Genomic DNA, 6,735 nt, shown 5'->3' on the forward strand with positions numbered 1-6,735 from the left:
AGATTTCATGCATCTGGTTTGAGAGCAGGACATCTGCTGAGCCCAGGGGCCTGCGGGCAGCCAGGTAAGGAGGTGGATAACGAAATGCAATAAGACAGCCTGTCCTAGATGGTCCCTCATGGCAGCTTGTGGGGTGGCGCTGGCCCTCCCATGGCCGAGATGGCGGGGGTGGAAAGCACAGCACCATGCCTGCCATCCTGCTCCCGGGATGTGGCTGTTCGGGCTCCCTCGGTGCTCTGCGGGGTGGAGGGGATGTGTCGGGTGGGACCTGCAGCGTGCAAAGGGCTCACGTGCACCTTGGCAGCTGATGGACGTGGTCCTTCCCCACAGACCCACCTGCTGAGCTCCCAGCCCACCACCCTCAGCATCCCTCCTGCTCTCATCCCTTCCCATGGGATGCTCCGTAACACTGCCGGACCCCTCTGCGCCACCCCCTTTGGCCCTGTAGGGGAAGGTTTGGGAGATGCCCTGCCTGGGTTGGGGTGGGAAGGGCCCCCCGTGTGCTCTTACTGCAGTGGGAGCTGTGGGTGTGCGGGCGGGGTCTCAGGCAAAGCCCCCCAGCCCCACATGCCATGTGTGAGGCCTGGATGTAAGGGGCAGCTGGTGCTGTGGGATGGGGCAGGGGGATGCTGGCAGGGCTGAACCCCAGGGGTGCCGGCAGGGGTGCAGGCAGGGCATGAGGAGGGTGCAGGCAGGGGTGAAAGTGTGTGCAGGCAGGGATCACGGGGTGCAGGGGGGGTGCAGGGAGGGGTGCAGGGGGGGTGCAGACAGGAATGCAAGTGGGTGCAGGCAGGGGTGTAAGTGGGTGCAGGCAGAGGTGTAAGTGGGTGCAGGCAGGGGTGTAAGTGGGTGCAGGCAGAGGTGTAAGTGGGTGCAGACAGGGATCAGGTGGGTGCAGGCAGGGGTGCAAGTGGGTGCAGGCAAGGGATCAGTTGGGTGCAGGCGGGGGTGCAGAGGGGTGCAGGCTGGGGATCAAGTGGTTGCAGGCAGGGGTGCAGGGAGTGCAGGCAGGGATCAGTTGGGTGCAGGCAGAGGCGCTGCCCGCAGTACGCGCGTGCCGCCACGAGGGGGAGCCACAGCGTCAGCGCCCGCCGCCGCCGGGAGGGGCGGGGCGGGGCGGGGCGGGGGGGGGTGGGGCACTGGGACCGGAGCGCTGGGGTGGATGGGAGCACTCGGGTAGGGACACCGGGAACTAGGTACCGGGATGGGGGCACTGGGATGTATGGGGGCACTGGGATGGGAGTACTGCGGTGGGGGTAATGAGTTGGGGGTACCAGGATGGGGGCACTGGAATGGCGGTACTGGGCTGGGGTCACTGGAAAGGGGGCACCACGTTGTGGATACCGGGATGGAGGGGCACCAGGATGTAGGATATCAAGATCAGGGCGGGGGCTACCGGGGTGAGAGCAGTACCGTGATGGGGAGCACTGCGATGGAGCAAGGCACACCGGGGTGCAGGAACACCGGGATGGGGCAGGCGGGGTTGCAGAGACGCAGGAGTGCCAGGATGTGCAGCATGAGGATGGGGGGAGTGCTGGGCTGCAGGAGCACAGGGCTGGGAGAGCACCGGGCTGCAGAAGCACCAGACACAAGCCCATTTCCAACCCATCTATTACAAAGGCTGCAGACGGAATAACAGCTGCAAGGCACAGAGGTGGGCCCTGTGCGGTCTGGTTTTGAAGACCTGGTGATGACCATGAGGTGCCCAACTGCACATGTGTGCTGCAAGGTACCCAAAGGTTCTGCTCTAGTGGTGGCAAAAACCAAATACCCTGATGTAACAGCTGTTTTTCTTGTCTTTCATAGCTCCTGGGGCTCCACATGTGAGGTAGGCCACTCTCCTGCTCTGCCCACCCATGCTCAGAGCGTGTGCTGTGTCTGCGCTGGCTTTGCCCAGGAAGACCTGGAGGATGAAGGCTGGCCTTGGCCCGGGCATCATGGTGACACAGCTCTGAGGCAGGATGAGGGGCGCTGGGGCTTGAGGGAGCAGGTACACCTCGCCTCGTCTCTGAATGCTGCTTCAACCCAGCCTTTCTGAGCTGGCAAAGAGCAGCCAGGTGGTGACAGCCCCATATGCAGGTGGCAGCAGCAGCTTATGGCCAAGGTGAACCCCATCTCATCGCTAAACCCAGCGCTTGAGAACCATTCCTGCTCTAACAGCGGCTTAACAGCTTCCAAGGGCGGCTATTACTTATTAACCAACATAGCTGGGATGAAATAGCTTGCTTGTGTGTTCCTCATGGGCCTGCTGTGCTGTAACCCCTTCCAGGAGCCAAAAGAGCTAATTGCTCTTTAAAACTGAGACTTCTCTTTAATCTCAGTGTCCCCCCTGGAAATGCCACTCATCTGCAAGATGCCTGGGCAGAAGAAAAGCTCCAGTTGCCCTGTGTGAAATCTGGGGCTGCCCAGCACCTCTAACCTCTACAGAAGAGTCTCCTGGATTTGAAGCCCAAGGAGAAACTTGTTTTCTCATGCAGGGACCTGAACTCCTATATCAGCTGTTTGGGGAGGTGGTCAGTGCATGCAACAAGAGGCCAGGGGGACGAAGCTTCGGTGCCACGTGTTAGCATGTAGGCAGGTGCTCATGGGGACCTTGAGCAAGATGCAACACTGAGGCCAGAGGCTGCTGGGAGCTCTCAAGTCCTTTAAGCCCCAAGTCGTTCAATCCAAGATGGATTTAAAATATTTGCCTTGAGTGAAAAGTGTTCAGGCTGGCCTAGAAAGGATCGATGTTTCTTCAGGTTTGCTCCTGGTAGAGCTGGGATGGGTTTCGCCGGGTGTGGGGCTGCATTCATGCCCTGGACTTGGGTTTTAGCAGTGGCAAATTTTTCAATCGCTCCATGGATTGTCATCAGCATTGGCCATGGCCCCAAGGTCCACGCAGTGGGACCGTGCTAGCAGAGGTTGTATCTCACCATGCTTTGCTGGTGGCTGTGCCAGCTGCTGCTCTGAGCCGTGTTAGCTCAGCCGTGGCTTGTCGCAACGGAGGGAAGACACAGTCGCTCAATATGAGTGATCAGCAGACTTCATTTATTGTCCCTTACAGTCACCTTTTATGCCTTGTTATAATTAGCTCATACATATTACAAAAGTTAAGCTCATTATTGGTTAGTTGCCTAAATACCAAGCCCGCCCCTAGTTTCTCTTCTGTAGTTATCTGTTCCCACCTGCAACATTTCTTTTCCCACCGAAATCTTCCTGTTATTGTGTAACAAGAACAGCCAAAGACAGTGTATTTTTGCTTTACTTCAGCTAAGCTGAGAGCGATGTGCATTTTTGTCCAGCCAGCTGGACTATGTCTATGTGAACTTTTTCAGCTAGCCAGTTATCCACAATGGCTTGGCTCAGAGTCCTCTCCTGTCATTTCAGCTCCTGTCCTTGACCGTGGTGTAGTGCTCAGCTTTCCACATGGCACAGAAACACGAAAATGCAGCTGATTCTCACTGTGCTGTGTGTCCTTCACCAACCTTCTGCAGTGCTCGGGGGGTGGGGAGAGTGAAGGCACTCACATGAGAAAGTGATGAGCAGGCACAGATGCCAGGTGGGAGGGCTTGGTCTCCATGGGGGAACCAAACGGTGCAGGAGAAGGGATGGGTGTAAAAGGGCACACATCGTTGGTTCCATGCTGCAAGCGAGGGGCAGGTGGGTTGGAAACACCAAGTTCCCAAGCGCTGGAGATGCAGTAGGATGAGGTGGGATGGGGTGGGATTGCATGGCATGCAATGCGATGCAAAGAGATTGGATGGGATGAGATGCAATGGGATGGCATGGCATAGGACAGGATGGGGTGCAATGGGATGTGACATGATGAGATGCGATGCGATGGGATGGCATGGGATGATATGCAATGGGATGGGATGCAATGAGTTGCAATGGGATGGCATGGGATGGGATGACATGCAATGATAGACAATGGGATGGGATGCAATGGGATGGGGAAGGAAGCTGCTGTGACCAGCCCCAGCCTGGCAGCCCTCCTGCTGCTGAGCTCCCCAAGCCCCGAGGAGTGCTGGCTGCTGAAGGGGGGGCTTGCAAGGAGAAGAGCTGGCCCTGGGCATGGCAAAGCAGTCTGAGTCCTCCCACACTCACTGCCTGAGTGAGTGCAGCTGGTCCCACCCAGAGCAGGTCCAGCCAGTGACTGACGCTTGGGAAAAACGTTCTGGGAGGCTCCTGCAGCTTTGCACTAAAGAAAAACCATGGCTAAGCTATTAGAGCTAGCTCTTCCTTCAGCAGGTTGAGCACATGCCATGCCTCTTAACAGTTTTGGTAGCTTGGCAAGGCACAGACAGATGCAAACCCATAGATTTCATTGTGGCATCAAGATGAAGCAAACAGGAGCACCCCAGTTTCAGGATAATGTTCTAGACTGGGATGGCAATACAGCACCATAACTATAGATGTGTTGAGTCTTCAATAAAAGATACAGTTTGGCTTAAGTAGCATGCCAAGAACTTTCCTAAACCAAAACTATTTAAGATGGGAGTTGAGTATTTAGCTTAATAGCCATTTGTCTGGTTTGAACCATATCTGTTGTGACAGCAGAGCTGTTTGCTGCGGAAATTGGTGCAGAAGGCTGGACCTGAGCTGGCTCAGCCCCAGGCCAGGCTTTGAAGCACTCAGGTCTGACGGCAGCGGCTTCCTTGGCAGACAGAGAGAACATGTTCCTGCCTTCAGTAAGGAAGCAATTGGAGAGCTGAAAAAGCAGGAAAGCGTGACACGGCTTTGAATTCAAGACTCAAGAGGGTTGAGCATGACACCTGCTTGTTCTGGGTTCCCAGAGGACGTAATCATTTAAGATCATTCAAAGAAGAGATCATTCAATTCAGTGCAGTGCTTAATGACAACCTCTCTTGGACGCATTGTTTGTTTGGTGACCTTTTTTTCTTATATTTCGCATATGTGTTAAGTATTATCTCATATAGATATATTAATTCTGTGTTAAGTATTGTCTCATATAGATATATTAATTCTGCATTTATTTGCATTTTTAATCCCATCTTCTGTTCAAGGACAGACTCATGGAGAAGCATGGACTTTTTACTTAAAATAAATTCTTCTTCCCACTCTCTTAACTACTCAGTGTTAAGAACCTGAATATCGAAGTTTGCTTTTTCTATTTTTCCTTTTCCTGGTTTTCTATCCTCCTAACTTGTAGGTAAACAACAACCCTCGGGCTTTGGGCTTGATCTGACTGTAAAGCATTTCAAAATGACTGTGCAATAGTGCTGTTGTTAACACAGCCAGGGGGTCCAGGCATTTGGGATGTGAAAGGATTCAGCTGACTTAGTGTGTCTCAAATCCTAAAGCTTGATGAGGTCAAAGCGGCAGGGAGCTTCGTGGCAGGCAAACAACAGAGGAGGTTCATAGGCATCTAATCATCTCCCAGGTCTCTGCAGGGAGAGGCTCCTTCCTGCCAAAGCAGGAGCTTGCTCGTCCCCACCAACCCCCGCATGGACCTGGGATGCCCAAATGAGAGCTCGGGCATCTCCTAAGGAGGGTGTCTCACCCTGCCCAAGGCTGTGCTGTGCAGGGATGGAGCTGGGACCTACAGCCCCGAGACCTCTTTCCTCCCTCCTTCGCTGCATGCAGAAAGGAAAGGATGAGGTGGGAGGAAAACCAGAGGGGCTGTGATAGATTGTGGGGGAGAGGGAAAGCGCACACCCCCACGTGAACTGAGCGTGACCTTCCAGTGTTTCCTCAGCTTATGGCGTGCCCAGACATCTGTTTTGGGCTTGTATTGTTTGATTTTGGTTTACAAACAAGATATTTTTGAGCTGGTTCAGCTGCCAGAATGCAGGTATCCAGCTCCACCTGGGATGCTCTAAGATCTCCCCCCACAACAGGTACCGGGGGTCCTGTGTCACCCACGTGCGCATGCAGATGTCTTAGCCTGTCTCAGCCAGCATAAGATACCAGTGTCTGGGCAACTTTCTATATAAAAGAGTATATATAAAGCCCTTTCTATTTGTGTTGCTGGTGCCATTTCAGGTAGAAACCAGTATCCCCAGGACTCACACTGGAACACACAAGCACTGTTCTGCAGATGTAGGAATGTGTGGGTATGCGAGTGACTCAGTAAAGGGGGATTCCCCCAGGCTTACTCTTGAGTAGGAGCAAAAGGTTTAAATACAAAACAAACCTTTTTTTTTTTTTTTTTCCCTTTCCCAAGAGGAGAGTTCTCTCCCTGTTCTGCCAAATCCAAAAGAAAAAATGTGCTGATGTCCACTCCGCATGTCGCCACTGCTGGTGACTTTAACTGGACAGAGGATGGGTATGGGAGTGGTGGGGACAACATCTGCATGGGAAAAAGGCATCAGGCAGGGATGCAGTAGGGCATGTGTTACTGCAGAGCTGGGGATGCTGGGGGTGAGGGTCTCTAAAGGGTACATCTGATGGTCTAAGAGAAATGATCTAACAAATTGTGTGCTTCAGCAGCATTCCTGGAGAAACGTGGCTCCAGGTTAGTTTTTGGAGCACATGGGTGAACGCAGCAGGAATTGTATTTCTACCTGGGTGTCTTCAGGCCAGACGGTGCATGGGGATAACCCATGTCAGCAAACGCCTCCACCTCGGGAGCAGTAAACGTCCAAGGCTGGAACATGCTGTGTGCGCAGGGGAGCAGGGCCAGCTCCTCCCGGTGTTTGTTCAGGACCTGACTCAGGTTGCTCCGGGGCTTGGCCGCTGCTGGCAAAGGCTCAGCTGTGAGAAAAGGGCTGGGAAGAGGAGGCTACTGGT

The 6,735-nt window shown here is 53.9% G+C and overlaps 1 long non-coding RNA gene across 1 annotated transcript; it reads left to right on the forward strand.

Annotated features, from left to right (window-relative positions):
- The first annotated feature begins 1,145 nt into the window (after positions 1-1,145).
- LOC119141580 lies at positions 1,146-5,013 on the forward strand. Its single transcript, XR_005101977.1, has 3 exons — positions 1,146-1,196; positions 1,807-1,990; positions 4,543-5,013. It is a non-coding gene; the product is annotated as an uncharacterized LOC119141580 (long non-coding RNA).
- The last annotated feature ends 1,722 nt before the right edge of the window (positions 5,014-6,735 follow it).

This window comes from Falco rusticolus, chromosome Z (genome assembly GCF_015220075.1).
Source record: "Falco rusticolus isolate bFalRus1 chromosome Z, bFalRus1.pri, whole genome shotgun sequence".
In the NCBI taxonomy this organism is placed as follows: domain Eukaryota; kingdom Metazoa; phylum Chordata; class Aves; order Falconiformes; family Falconidae; genus Falco; species Falco rusticolus.